The 14,994-nt window shown below is 39.9% G+C and overlaps 1 long non-coding RNA gene across 1 annotated transcript in view; it reads right to left on the bottom strand.

The window, feature by feature from the left end:
• Nucleotides 1–1,179: 1,179 nt before the first annotated feature.
• Nucleotides 1,180–14,994, bottom strand: part of LOC125458308 (uncharacterized) — a 41,883-nt gene continuing 28,068 nt past the window's right edge. Inside the window, exon 4 of the long non-coding RNA XR_007248807.2 lies at nucleotides 1,180–1,947. This is a non-coding gene — a long non-coding RNA (uncharacterized LOC125458308). The remainder of the gene's footprint in view (nucleotides 1,948–14,994) is intronic.

Genomic DNA, 14,994 nt, shown 5'->3' on the forward strand with positions numbered 1-14,994 from the left:
TAGGTTATTGGGAATTACTGAAAAATGAGCTGATTCCACTTGCTAAGGCGTTAATGTGACCTACCATATTTTGCTGCTTTCTTAACTTGGATGACATGAAATTCCACTTGTGCCAAAGTTATCAATCATTTCTGCCAGCACAACAGCAAAAGCTTTGGAACAATGTCCTTGATGAGCAGAAATTCCACAGCGGATGACTCAGGTGAGCTGAATTTTTGTTCAACACTGGCAAGAAAAGCAGTACCAAGATACTTTACAAATAAGGCACTTTCACAGCACTAACAAACCAGTTTCTTCTTTCAGTAGTCATGTGACCAATCAGAGCAGAGATGTTGGACTCTAGTTATGCTCGTTTCTTTCTGAAGTGATGTGCACAAAGTGCAAGCCTGGTGAAACCCATGAGAAATGTAAACAAGTTGTCAATTAGGGAGAAAGTTAAGCCGATAGACCAAGTTGGAAACCATAGTATGAAGTGGAAAGTAGATTTGTTGATTTCTGTCATTAGTTTTGATTCCTGTTCTCAAATAAATGACATTCTCTCCAGCTAGGAACAGAATGAGATCCACTGTATACTGAAACAACAAAGAAGCTATGCTAATACGGATCAAGGCAGCGCAAGCAGAGAATGTTCTCATCCCTAGCCTAGGAAAGAGGTGCCACCATGGTGAAGGAGCTAGGGCACATGGAGTTTACCACAAAAAATGGCTGGCTGGACCAATTCAATACAGGAGACAATACCATTTCCTGCCTGGTGAATGATGAGGGTACTACCATTATAAAAGCAATTACAAATGACTGGCTCCAAACTAGTTTTGCCCATGTCTTGAATTAGTATACTCAGAGACATTTTTAACACAGATTGAACTGGACTGTTTTGCCATCTGTTGCCAGAGCACTCTTTGATGTTTGGATTGTGAGGGAGGGAGGGAGTGAGTGGGGAAATATGTGTAATAGCGGAAAGTGAAGCAAGTTGATGTGAAAGAAGGCAATGGATGGTAACAAAGGAAACCATAATCATAAAGTGCTTCAACCAGGCTGGGTTCAAACAGGTTATACTTGGACAAGGATGAGTAGAGTGGTGCCAACCTACCTCTTACTTTTCACTTGCTGCAGGAGACCAGTAAGGAGATCCGCAAAGATACAACAATAGAAACTTATTTGGAAGTGAACAATCCCATACAATGCACGACAGAATTAACAGACAATGCCACTATACATGCATTCTTCAACCAAAGAGGCTGATGATCCTGAGGTGTCCAATGAATGCCTACCTGCGCCTGAGTGATGTTGTGAAGGCTATAGAGACGATCCTGGATTTCACATTGTAGCGTGAAAATGCCAAAAATACATTTGGCTGTATTAACAACATAGCAGACAAAAATCACACACGTCCAAAAGTTGCAAACATTGCAGAAAAGGATTATTAATTTATCCTAGTCCTAAATCCCATTCTATTTTAAATGGTCAATTGTTATTTTTATTTCCCTTTCTTGCTGTGTTTTATAGCATTGTATTTTTATTTGGCACACAAATATGAGATGTAGAAATAATTGTCACAGTGACGCAAAGAGTCCAAATATTATAGTATGCCATAAACTTCATTTGTAGGCACTTCATGTTCCATAGGGACACCACCTTATAACACATTAGACACCCTCAGCCATCACAAAGCTCTGCTTAACCTGGACTGCAAGGTGATTCCCCTGAGATCTAACTCATCAAGAATTAACTGTATCTTGCTTGTCCAATTCCTGTGCCCATTTCAAATCCAGGCCCCTCTATCGATAAGGTAGCGAAGTTTCACAACCCAAGTCCATTTCTTCAACTTCTTCATGAGTCATATTATTGGGAGCTCCCAGTCCTAGTGTGAACCTCTCCTTCAGCATCTCTTTGGTGTGTTTAATAATGATCCTGGTGGCTCCAAAGGCTATGATCACATCTATATGGCTCAGGAGACAATAAACAAAGTGATAATTAGCAATAAATGAAAGCAGATGGAAACAAAGTAAAGGTTATAAACTAAATTGGAACGTCATTGGTAGATAAGAGATAATGAGTAAGGATAACTATAAGGATCAATAATTACCAGACATGCTGGGCTCAATTTTTTACCTATTTATTAACGACTGGAATGATAGAATAGGGAGTTATACACCCCCAAACTTGGATAAAATGCTAAGCTTGGCAGCACTCTCTCCAGTAACTCCACAGTAAATTGCAGAAGTGGGAGCAGGAAGACAAAGAAAATTAAAAATAGCTAAAACTGTTGGATATGAAGTTCTATGTGGGAAAGTGTGACACCATCCACTTTGAACACAAAACAGTTTTCTAAGTGGTTGGAAGGTCTGACTGTGGAGAAATAAAGCAATTTGGGTATCTTTGTACCTAAATTCTAACAACACTAACAACTGATGGATGGTTATTAAAAATAACTTTTTTCTATTTATTCACAGAATGAGGGTGTCACTGGCTCAGGCAGCATTTATTGCCCATCCCTAATTGCCCAGAGGGCAGTTAAGAGTTAACTACATTGCTGCGGGTCTGGAGTTACATGTAGGCCAGACCAGGTAAGGATGGCAGTTTCTTTCTCTCAGGGACAGTATAGAGCCAGATGGGTTTTGCCAGCAATCAACACTGGTTTCATGGTCATCATTCAATCTTAATTCCAGATTTTTAAAATTGTATCCAAGTTCCACCTTAGTGGGATTTGAACCCAGGTTCCCCCCCCCAAAAAAATTACCTAGTTTGCTGGATAAACAGCCCTGTTATAATATTGTTGAGCCATCACCACCCTTCAAAGTAGTTAGCTAATCAAAAAGGCAGAAGAAATGTTAGCCTTTGTCTCAGGTGGATTTGGTTACAATGGCAGAAATTTATGCTTCAGGTACACAAACTGTTCACGTCTCATCTCAAGTTCAGCATAGAGTTCTGGGCACAGCATCTAAGGAAGGATATAATGTCTAAAATGTGCATTCATTAGAAAAGAAGGATGATTTAAAATGTTAAATTATGAGGATAAGTTATGTTCATATTAACTTACATTTAAATTATAAATTATGAAGTTACATTGAGCTTGACTTAAATTCCCCTGAGCATAAGAGTTGATGAGTGGTCTAATTGAAGTGTTTAAAATGATAAACTGTATACATCAATGTGCATTTATATAGCACCTTTGAACATCCTTGAGATATCCTCAGTGTGTTTTTTTAATTCTCTCATGGGCCATAGGGCCCACATGACTTCAGCGAAGGAATTTCAGAATTTTCCAGTGACAGTGAAGGAATGGCAATAAATTTCCAAGTGTTGTTTCCATGTATCTGCTGCCCTTGTCTTCTAGAGGTTTTGGTTTTAGAAGGTGCTGTCTGAAGATCTTTAGCAAATTTCTGAAGTGCATCTCATCAATTGTAGAAACTGAGCATTGGTGGTAGTTGCTTGTGAATATGGTATCAATTAAGTATCCTGCTTTGTGCTGGATGGTGACAAGCTTCTTCAGTGTTGCTGGAGCTGCACTCATTCAGGCAAGTGGGGAATGTTTCGTCACATCCCTTACTCAAGCCTTTTAAGTGGTGGAGATGCTTTAGGGAGTCAGGAAGTGCGGTATTCATTACAGTATTCCCAGCCTCTGACCTGCTGTTGTTGCGACTGTGTTAATGTGACAAGTCCAGCCGAGTTTCTGGTCAATGGTAACGTCCAGGATATTGACACTAGGGGATTTTGTTGATGGCAATGCCATTGAATGTTAAAGGGTGGTTATTAGTTGGATTTCTTTGGAGATGGTCTTTGCCTGGGTTTTATGGCGCAAAGGTTACTTGGCACTTGTCAGTCCAAGCCTGGATACTGTTCAAAACTGGTTGCATTTGAACTTGGGCTGCTTCAGTATTGCAGCAAGGAATACACCTCCCAACATATAGCAATCTCCTTCTAATGACAAAAAAGAGCAAATAATCTGCTTTATTTGTGATAATGGTAGAGGGAAAAATATTGGTTTGGATAAGGAGGAACCTCCTGTGCTCATCTTCAAAATTGTTTCATTGTATCGTTAAGGGACTTGAAGAGGACAAATGCTCACTTTAATGCTTCACCTAAAAATAGGACCTCCAAAGTACAGGTTCCTCTGAATCATGTCTGTGCCAGTTCTTTGTTAGGGTGATACAATTAATCCTGTTCCGAATAACCTTTTAAGTGTTTAATCATTTAAATAGTTGTCCAATTCTGTTTTTACAGTTATCATTGAATCTACTTCCATCACTCTCTCAGGCAATGTATTCTGGATCATACCAATGTGCTGTATTAACTAAATCATTTTTCTACATCTGTTTTTTGTGCTAAGCAGCACTATATTTGAACATCTGTCATGAAGCAGTTTCTTATTTCTTCAAAATGTTCATGCCATTTTGCATCTTTACCAAATATCCTCTTATCCTTCTGTTCTCTGAGGAGGACAACACTTTGTCAAGCCTCTCCAAAAACTTGAAGTCCTCTCACCCATTTGAATAAGTCTCTTCTGTACCCTAAGACTTTAATATCTGGATTTCCAACAAAAGTATGTTGTTTCTGTTTTGTTTCCTTTCAGCTGATGATAATACTAGAAAAGTGAGATCCTGGATTCAATTTTGGCTTGATGAACAATGAATTTTATTTTTGCTTTTTTTTACTGAGGTGGTCAGTTTCTGAACATTCTCACAAGAGGCTGCCATTGTACTTTTAATAAAAGAACAGAAAAGTTTATTAGACACAAAAGGAAAGAAAGTATATTATGCAATAAAATAAATATTTTAAACAGTAGTATTTCAAATATCAGACAATAAAGATTCAACCCTTTACCCTCGACAATGATATTACAAATATTCATGCATCAATGAAGATGGACGCTGTCTCCTCTTTAAAGTTCCTTGTTCAGTTGATACATTTGCAATTGTTTTCTGGCACTTCCTTCCTTCTTGCTGATTTCTAAATGCATCCAGAGAATACACCTAAGGGGAGGTGATAGCCGAGTGGTATTATTGCTAGATTGTTAATCCACTGATCAAGGTAATGTTTTGGGGACCTGGGTTCAAATCCCACCACAGCAGCTGGTGGAATTTGAGCTCAATAAACATCTGGAATTAAGAGTCTAATGATGACCATGAATCCATTGTCAATTGTTGGAGGGAAAAGCCATCTGGTTCACTAATGCCTTTGAGGGAAGGAAGCTGCCATCCTTACCAGGTCTGGCCTACAGGTAACTCCAGACCCACAATGTAGTTGACTCTGGACAATTAGGGACAGGTAATAAATGCTGCCTAGCCAGCAGCATCCTCATCCTGAGAATGAATAAAGGAGAAAATATATGAGCTTTTTATTTCCTCAACTACTAGCAATATTCTCCTTTCTTCTGAGCCATTCAGTCCTCACCTTTTCCTAGTACTGACTAGAAACTGCTACACTAACAGCACCTTTTTGCTCCAGCTAAACTTGCACACCTTGCCTGACCTGCTGGGTGATTCTATCTTTGTGATTCTGGATGACTGTTGCTAGGTTTCTTTGTATCTTTGTTTCTAATGCAATGAACTGTTCACCTTAAATGCTATTGCAAGGCTAACAACTCCCATTAAAAATACACTAATTAACATTATTCCGGACAACATGGAGCCAGTCACAGCAAGCAAAAATGGAACTAAAACAATGATCTTTCCTTCTTAATACACACAATTTGGGACACAAATCAAAATTAAAACAATACTTCATATTACCGGTTCAGAACCCAGTTCAGTTCTCAAAAGATAATCGTATACAATGAACCGTAAACGCAGGAGCTGAATGTAGTTTTCCTAATGAGTTATTGTGATCTGCCAAGCACTGCCTGAAAGGATACTGGAAACTGATTGATCTTTAAAGTGTATCCAGAATTAGCAAAATCCTCCTTTGAAGATTAAGTGGTTTATAAAAATTTTGTATAATTTCCTTGTTGTTATGCTCATTGCTTTCACACCGCAAGTCAAGGGATCTCTTTTTTTTAATAACTTGCTCCACTTGTGCTCAAATACAGTTCCTTCACTTTCTGTATAGAAATGGTAAAGATGCTTTTGAGCAAACATCTCTGGAGTGGGCCTTGATCAACAATTATCTCAGAATATCAGACACTGAAAGCTATTGTCAGCACTTTGAAGCAAGGACTCTTCAATACACAAGTAGTGCTCATCTATAAACAAGGAATGTATCCTCTGTTTAAAGAAGATCACTTTTAAAAAATGTGCCAAAGCAGGACACAGTTACAGAGCAGCAAGAAATCAATTAGCTACCCAGACAAAGAAAGTCATGAGATTGAGCAACAATATGAAGTTACAAAAGAAGAAAAGCCACAGGAATTCAGAGAGGAAGTGAATGATCCTGACCTAACTATTTGGCAAGAGGATATTTATCTTAATAGGCATCTCTCGAATTTGCATCGATATGCAGCGAGTTTTCCTACATTGACAGATTTACCAAAGCTAAAGAAACACTGTCTACAAACTAGCAGGAAAATACATGGTTCAGGAAGTATGATATTTAAGATTAAAGGTTAGTTATAAGCAACTCTACAACAAAAGTGGTATCAGATATTGTAACAGAGAGCTTATGCATACTTCATAATCAAGAATTCTCACTCTTGAGCAGGAATGTATGATTTAACCTGAATTTTCTGGAAGTGTTGGGAGGAGTCCAATTTGTTAAAGTAAAAAAAAGTGCTGATCAAGGAACAGCCAGACATGGAGCAATTGGCCAAAGAATATCCTATTACTGAACAGCTGTAGAATAGTTCATAAATGGATAAATGGTAGATTTCATAAGACTCCTGAGGGCTGCATGGTAGAAACAAAACAGAAGGCAGACTCCATTAACGTTAGCAATCTTGCAGTAAGAAATTTATATTAGGCTATTGATATGAGATAGTTGTCAATGAATCACAGTCAAATTTGTGTAATACAGCAGATACAGAAGAGTGACCAATATGTGTCACCATTTGTTAGTGTTGTGTGAAGAATGGCCAGCCCAAAGGTCCAGTAGGTTGGCAGTGAACATATGTTTTGAATGCAGGCAGTGTGTGTTTTGCAATTGTTAATGGCTATTAGGGTATGATGGAAGACTGGTCATTCCAGATGCACTTTAAGAAGAAGTGCTAGACAGGAAACAATAGGAAACACTTAAGGCTCACCATGTGCAGGACCAGAGTTTGGCTGATGCTGTGATGACATGGGATTTCCAAGCACAATGAAGATTTCATAACCCTTTGCAAAACCTGCAAATTTAGAGGACTGGCAGAAATGTCGCCCATTTCTATCAACGTGAAGAGAGTTCAGTTTACAAGAACCAGAAAGCTTTGTGAGAAAATACAAGTACTGAGGTGGTCACTTTCTGAACATTCTCACAAGAGTCTGCCATTGTACTTTTAATAAAAGAACAGAAAAGTTTATTAGACACAAAAGTATTTTCTCACAAAGCAGTATATCTCTCTTGATTAATCTTTAATTGGTATAACTCAGCAATATGGTTTGGTGAACAATCAGTGATAACAGATTCATCTCTGATGTCAAGCGCTGAGAAAATGCAATTTTAAGTCATAATGTTTCATTCCTTTCACCTCCTAGAAAGGATCATCAGTACTGTAACAGTGGTCATGCTGAGTAAGAAGCAATCCTCAAGAAGCCCAATTGAAGAAGTTAACAAAAACAGAAATTACTGGAAAATCTCAGCAAGTCTGTGGAGAGAAATCAGCTAATATTTCAGGTCTAGTGACCCTTCTTCAGAACTGAAGACATTAACACATTGATTTGACCAGTAATTAAATTGCTGAGAGCGAATAAAAGTATTCGAGTTAATCATCAAGTTAAAGATGGTATAGACATCAACACAGACTTTCTGGCAGATTGTGAGTACAAATCTGATCACACAGATTAAAGATGTGGTATAATATAACTCCATGGATGCCATTCTGATTCAGGATGACCATTGTCTGTAGAAGCAGGATACAGTCAAGAAGAAATTTCTTCTTTCACCCAACACACCAGGCCTTGTTACCACATAGCCTGCCACTACACACCCGCTGATGTTAGTCACTAACAGTCCCCACCAGCAACTACTCACCCTCCCAGCCTGATCGTTAGCAACTCCATTGTCTGTCCAACTGTGCTTCTCTCTCTTTGGGCTCTATCCTATCGTTTACTCCCTAACCCACCCACCTCCCTCTTTTCTGCATATAAACTGACATTTTCCCAGCCACCATCAGTTCTGAGGAAGGGTCACCAGACCCGAAACATTAACTCTGTTTTCTCCTTCACAGATGCTGCCAGACCTGCTGAGCTTTTCCAGCAACTTTGTTTTTGTTCACAACTAACAAACATGTTATTTAAAGATACTGCAAACCATCTTACTGATTTTCTTTTGTTGCTGCAGAATTAATAGAAGAACTGTACACTGTCTTCTCCCACAAATTCTTGAGTGAGAAAAGAGTGGTGGAACCTGGATGGACTGGGTGGACTTTAAAGGCCATTGAACAGAAGATCTGCTCTCAGTTGTATGGCTAATAATTTTAATCGAAGAACTTCTGCTAAAACTGTAGAAGCAGAGGTGGCAAGTTGTATGCAAAGGAAAGTAATGAGCTATCAGCAAAAGGCCATACTCTAGATCCTGAGAGAGCACTTCTCTTTCCTCCACCTCAGTCAGGAGCAGAGTCTGAGGTGGCTATGAGATGCCAAGGAGGTGGTCACTGAACTATGCCACCTCCACCAACCAGGACTGCAACCACAGAACAGTACAAGGGCTACGTTGCCAGTGATCACTAATTTCTACACCTCAGCGTCTTTCAGACTGGAACTGACATCGGGAAAGTTTTTCAATTTGTTGAGTTGGATGGAGACAAAAGCCCTGTACGTAAGGAGAGGGGACCTCAACATCTTACTGAGCAGGGAAAAGAGAAGCATGCAGAATGAAGCTTTCCATTCAAAAGTGAGTATCCCAATGCTGCAGGCAGCTATTGCCTGCATGCACGTATCTCTCCATGTCTCAATGGTGAGGCGTGCTGGAACTGCATCGGGTTCCATTCTCCTGAATATGAAGTTGCAGTGTGACCCAAGCTTTTTTTCTATGCCTGTCAGCTGTTCCAACCAACTGGGAGCCACCACAACAAGCCAGAGGCTGGCAGCTTAGCAACCAGTGGCACACACAACCTTGAATTCCCTCCATGTGGAAACTTATGTGGATAGGAGTGCTACAAACAAAGCTATTTTGCACCCTGGAACGTTTTGTTGCAATCATGAGAACAGAGCTGTGCACTACACTTAATGTGGCCTCAGCAATGCTCTGTATAAGTTTCAAATAACTTGTTTGTTTTTGAATTCTATTCCTCTAGAACTAAATCCCAGTGCTTCATTTGTACTTTTTATAGCTTTGTTAACCTGCTTAGCTACTTTTAATGATTCATGAATCTGGGTATCCCTGAACACTTTTGTGCCTTTAATAAAATTAGACACTTATTTACCAAGGTGCAGATGACCTGCATATTGCTTCTACTAACAACAGCAACTTGCATTTCTTTAGTGGCTTCAAGATAATAATATATCCTAAAAAAAACTTTACACGTGTGTTATAAAGCAAAAGAATTTACAGGGGGGACACATAAGATATTCTGGAAGATTACCAAAACGTTCGTCAAAGAGTTAGATTTTAAGGACTTTCTCTGGGAGGAAATAAAGATGGAATGATTTATAAGGGAATTCAAGCGCCATGGCAGCTGAAGACCTGGTCACCAGTGATGCAACAAGTAATATCAGGAATGTGAAAGAGATCACAATTATAAGAGCGCAGATATCTCAGCAAAGTTCTGGGAGGCCACAAAGACTGGGGGCAGTGAAACCAGGGAGGGATTTGAAAATGATGATGGAATTTTAAAATTAACACATTGCTTAAGCATAGGGTTGATGATTAAATGGATCTTGGGGTGAGTTAAAACACAAGTAGCAGATTTTGGAATGTTCTTAAACTTATGAAGGATAGAAGCTGGGAGGCCAGCTAGGTGTAAGGTGAACTGGTCAAATTTAAACAACTCACACTTAAGTTGAAATTAATTTGACACTTATACACTCCTTTTGTAAATTGGCTCAAGCCTCATGTTTTGTTGTGGCCTCCCATAGTATTAAATTCATTCCCTAATGTGATATGAAGGGATATGAAACAAAGTGTATAAGGTTGATGTACCAATCGACCATGACGTAACTGAATGGCAGCACAAGCTAGATGGATTGTGTGACTACTCTGACTCCAGTTCTAATGTTGCCTGGGAAAGTTCAATAACAAAAATTGAATGACATTTTCCTGGTTCTGTGATTAGCCACTAGCTGATATATTGATGGAGTGACAGCCCTTTCTATTTATTAATGTCGTTACCTGGTTTGGTTGTGCTCTCATGGTCATATGTGTACAATCATTAATGTCCTGGACATGGGGGTGAGCAGACCACTGTCGCAAATCAGAGATTTCTTATGGTGGCAGATTCAACAGGTAAGATCAGCCTTGGTTAACAGGGCATTGATGACTTGCTTAATGCAGCCATTTTCTGAATCTAGCATGGCCCTTGTTGCAGGGTGAAAGAAATCAACTAATTATAAGTTAAAAGTAGCTGTTAGCGTAAAACTATTGTGAAAGCATGACCCTCCTGGTCTGGCAAACAAAAGCAGCTGTATTTGGCTGCCTAGAGAAAGCCAGCTTCCCCAAGCACTGCTCTTCCACACAGACCTCAGAGACTGTCTATTGGCCTGTATACTTACCTGTTGAAAACATAAACCAAAATAACTGCGGATTCTGTAAATCAGGGACACAAACAAAGTTGCTGGAAAAGCTCAGCAGCTCTGGCAGCATCTGTGGAGGAGAAACCAGAGTTAAACGTTTCGGGTCTGGTGAGCCTTCTTCAAAGGAAGGGTCACCGGACCTGAAACGTTTAACTCTGGTTTCTCCTCCACAGATGCTGCCAGACCTACTTATCTGCTGAGCTTAGTCTGTACCTGTCTTGTCTTCTGAGGGGTGTGGGTCTCTGAGTCAATTGAGGAAGCTAAGCCTTCTGACACAACAACTGCTGCTATTGCTGGAAACAGAAGAAATGAACAGTAGTAGCACGCATGATTCTGAGATGAATAAAGTGACAAAACATTTTATTAAAGAAAAGTGCTTATTGGAAACTCTCCTGGCAAAACACAAATCAAAGACACAATTAAATGCTAATATGATGCCCTTTCTGTTCTGGTTCAATGCCTCTTTCAGACCCCAACTACTCTAGTTTTTGTGAAAGCATTTGCCATCTGCAATTTATAACAAATAGTGCACTTTGGCACCATTACGTCATTGCATTGACATTCATGTTTCATTTTAACCCTCCTCTGAAATTATTGCTGTGAAAATTGTATTAGGTACGACCGCATCAGGAAAATGTAAGAACTTTCTGGCATTATTTTTGTCATATGCTGGGTGGCCTTATCGCTGTGGAAAAAAAGGATGCATTGTGATGGGCTGGAGGACCAAATGAGCTGGAAGAGGTTGTGCTACACATGTTATATGGGGAAGAGTGAAGGGTGGTGTCTACACCATAGCAGAGGGGAAAGTTGCGCACATCATGTGGAGGGAGGTTCTTCCTACATCTTAGGGAATGGGGCAGGTAGTTCTGGATTTCAGACTCTGGCTCACCCAATCTCCCCTTGGCTCCACTTCTGGATGGACTCCAGTACGTCTACCAGCGGGCACTATCTACGTGGGCTTCCACTGTCGGTTCTCTGCCTACTTAATTTGGCACTGTCACGATTTGCTTGCATGCCTGGCAATTCCCCTGGATCATAGGCCCTTACCTGCTCTTAGAACATAGATCATAGAACAACACAGCGCAGAACAGGCCCTTCGGCCCTCGATGTTGCGCCGACCTGTGAGCTAATCTAAGCCCCTCCCCCTACATGATCCCATCATTATCCATATGCTTATCCAAGGACTGTTGAAATGCCCCTAATGTGGCTGAGTTAACTACATTGGCAGGCAGGGCATTCCACGCCCTTACCACTCTCTGAGTAAAGAACCTGCCTCTGACATCTGTCTTAAATCTATCACACCTCAATTTGTAGCTATGCCCCCCGGTGCAAGCTGAAGTCATTATCCTCGGAAAAAGACTCTCACTGTCCACCCTATCTAATCCTCTGATCATCTTGTATGTCTCTATTAGATCCCCTCTTAGCCTCCATCTCTCCAATGAGAAGAGACCCAAGTCCTTCAGCCTTTCTTCATGGGAAGATCCATGACCACCAAGCCCCCGATGACCAAGACCGACGTAGCACTAATATGGGTCGAAGAGGAAACCCTGCAGTATGCACAGGCTCTGAGTAAGGCAACTCAGTCCAATCATGCAAAGGTATTAGAGGCACTGTCAAAGCCCAAGGAAGGGAATACTCATCCATGTAAAATGCAATGAATTCCAGCATTGAGGGCATGCTCCAATGCTTTGCCCCATGCTTGGCTCCTGTCTAAGACAGACAAGCATGGGCTGACCTCACAGGCAGAAGTAAAAAAATTAAGTAAAATTAAGTAAAAAAATGGGACAATCCCATAGACTATGGGACAGTTGGTCACCCTGATCATGAGAGTTAAGAAAATTCATTTTATGGTTTGGGGAAAGGAGTCTCCTATGAATGTTTGTCACCATACTGTGAATGTAATTCTTCAGTAAAATGGTTCAAATACTATCATTCAAATAATATTAGGGTTAAGGCTGGTTGTTTTAACACAACTTCGTCCACCAAATTTGTTACGTTTAGGTCAGTAGTAATAGTAGCGCATAGCAGCATAGAGTATCAGTCAATTGTGAAGTTAAAAAGGCCTCAGGGTAAAAAGATTGCAGTTGGATGTGCCAGCTTCTCAGTGGATTTTGTTTAAAATATTTTAGTTATGTAGGACAGCAGTCCAGTACGGTACTAATTTTAGTGATTAAATGTCATCTTATCGTGCTATCATAACATCAGTTCTCAATAGGACATATATAAATAGAACAGGACGTACAAATTCCATTTAAAATTCTCTGTAGAATTGTGTGTAAAACATTCAAGGAATTGCTGCTAGAAGCATGATATAAATACTTTAAAGAGGATTTGTGGAAATTTTAGCAGATTTGCCTGAGATAAAAAGTAATAGACCAAAAATTGCCTTTGTCAATGATGATTCCGCCAGCAGCAAATGTACAGAAGTATCCTGTAATGATAAGAATGTGGATTTTCACACATTTGACGTCTATTTTCTGATAATGGAAAAGAAAATGGCCACAGGGCAAAGCATATTTTACACTTGTAATGCTGACCAGTTTAATCTGCTAAATGTAATTTAGCCAGTTATTGCAGTTGTTGAAAGCATTATTGTATATTAAAGGGGAATTGCACATGCAATGCTAATCTATTTCCTTAAAATTTTGCAGCCGGGCTTATTGAAATTCTGGAAGGAAAGTTATTTCACTGAGTTTTCACCGACCGTCATTTCACTGTATTTGGAGGCTCCATTTAACATTACCCATGAGCTGAAGATGATAAGTGAAGTGAAGGGTTGGCAATGAAATTAGGTCAGTCCAAAAATGTCAAGATTTAACACGACACCACCCCTCACATCCATTAGCTCATGGTAGTGTTTAAGGAGTATTGAAAATGAATACGAAGTTCAATTGTAAAGCACTCACTGAATAGATCTTTCAAAAGGCGCAAGCTACGGTAGACATGTGGACATCACTGGCTACAGCCAACATCTATTACACCTCTAATTGCCTAAAGAGCAGTTAAGAGTAAGCTACATTGCTGTGGGTCTGGACTCACATTGGACCAGACCTGGTAAGAATGGCAGATTTCGTTCCTTAAAGGTAATTAGTGAACTAGATGGTTTTTTTAATCAATGATGGTTATATGGTTGACATTAGCCCAGCTCTTTATTACATTTTTAAAATTTGAATTTAAATTGCACTCTCTGCCATGGTTGGATTTAAACCCATGTTCTCAGAACATCAACCTGGGGTTTTGGATTGCTGGTCAAGTCAGTCCCACGCAGGTCAGGATCATCTTTAGATATTGCTGATGGTTCCCAAGGTAACAACAAGTTTTTTACTTGCGTTTCTGCTCTAGCACAAAAAACATCAGTGATGTAAGTTATTTTACTGTCCATAAATGTATCAAAGAGGTGACTAATGTTTCATCTTCTTTCCTGCTGACCTGCAATCACAGTGTGACAAGTGTGTTCAAATCCAACGATGCAGTTTTTCTGAGAGTGCAGAAGATTATTGATAGTACGCTCCTATCCCATTCCACAATACAGTAAAAAGGTTGCTGTTCTATCAATGTACACCTAGTTTATGACCATCAGGGCTGTATCATGCAGGCTTCTGAGTTAGTGGGTGGAATTTCCTGAACCTCTGCTCTGTTAAGCTCCACTTCTGCCATAGACTCCTTCCATTCCCAATACAATGTGCATCAACAAATGCAAACTTCTCGAGTGCTTGTGAACAGAGGCACACTGGTGATCTGACACCGTCACACTGTGATTAACTCCCATAACATGAGAGTAAAAGATGGATCATGCATTATTAAGAGGTCAATGAACTTTTATTATAGCGTCTGGTATCTGTGTACATACAGCACAATCTCAGGAGCTTGAGTATCTGTGCTCAAGCTAAGCAATTCAGATGTACTGTAGTACAATTGCCTTAATATGTCATGCTGCCAGAGGACAGAGCTCAGCAAGATGGGGACAGCAAGCTTTATACCATATATCATGATACACTGATGGTATTTAAGCACGTCCCTTAAAAGCACAGCTTATACATGGGTGAGACATAATGCAATGGCTCTGTGCATCCTGATGTTTTCAATCTAGAAAGACAGAAGAGGTTTGCCTGTTAGAAATGGTGTTAGAGAAAGTAAGTCTCATCAAAATGAATCCTGAAGCATTACACCATCTGGGCCTTGGGCCTATTCA

Source organism: Stegostoma tigrinum, chromosome 13, assembly GCF_030684315.1.
Source record: "Stegostoma tigrinum isolate sSteTig4 chromosome 13, sSteTig4.hap1, whole genome shotgun sequence".
Lineage (NCBI taxonomy): Eukaryota > Metazoa > Chordata > Chondrichthyes > Orectolobiformes > Stegostomatidae > Stegostoma > Stegostoma tigrinum.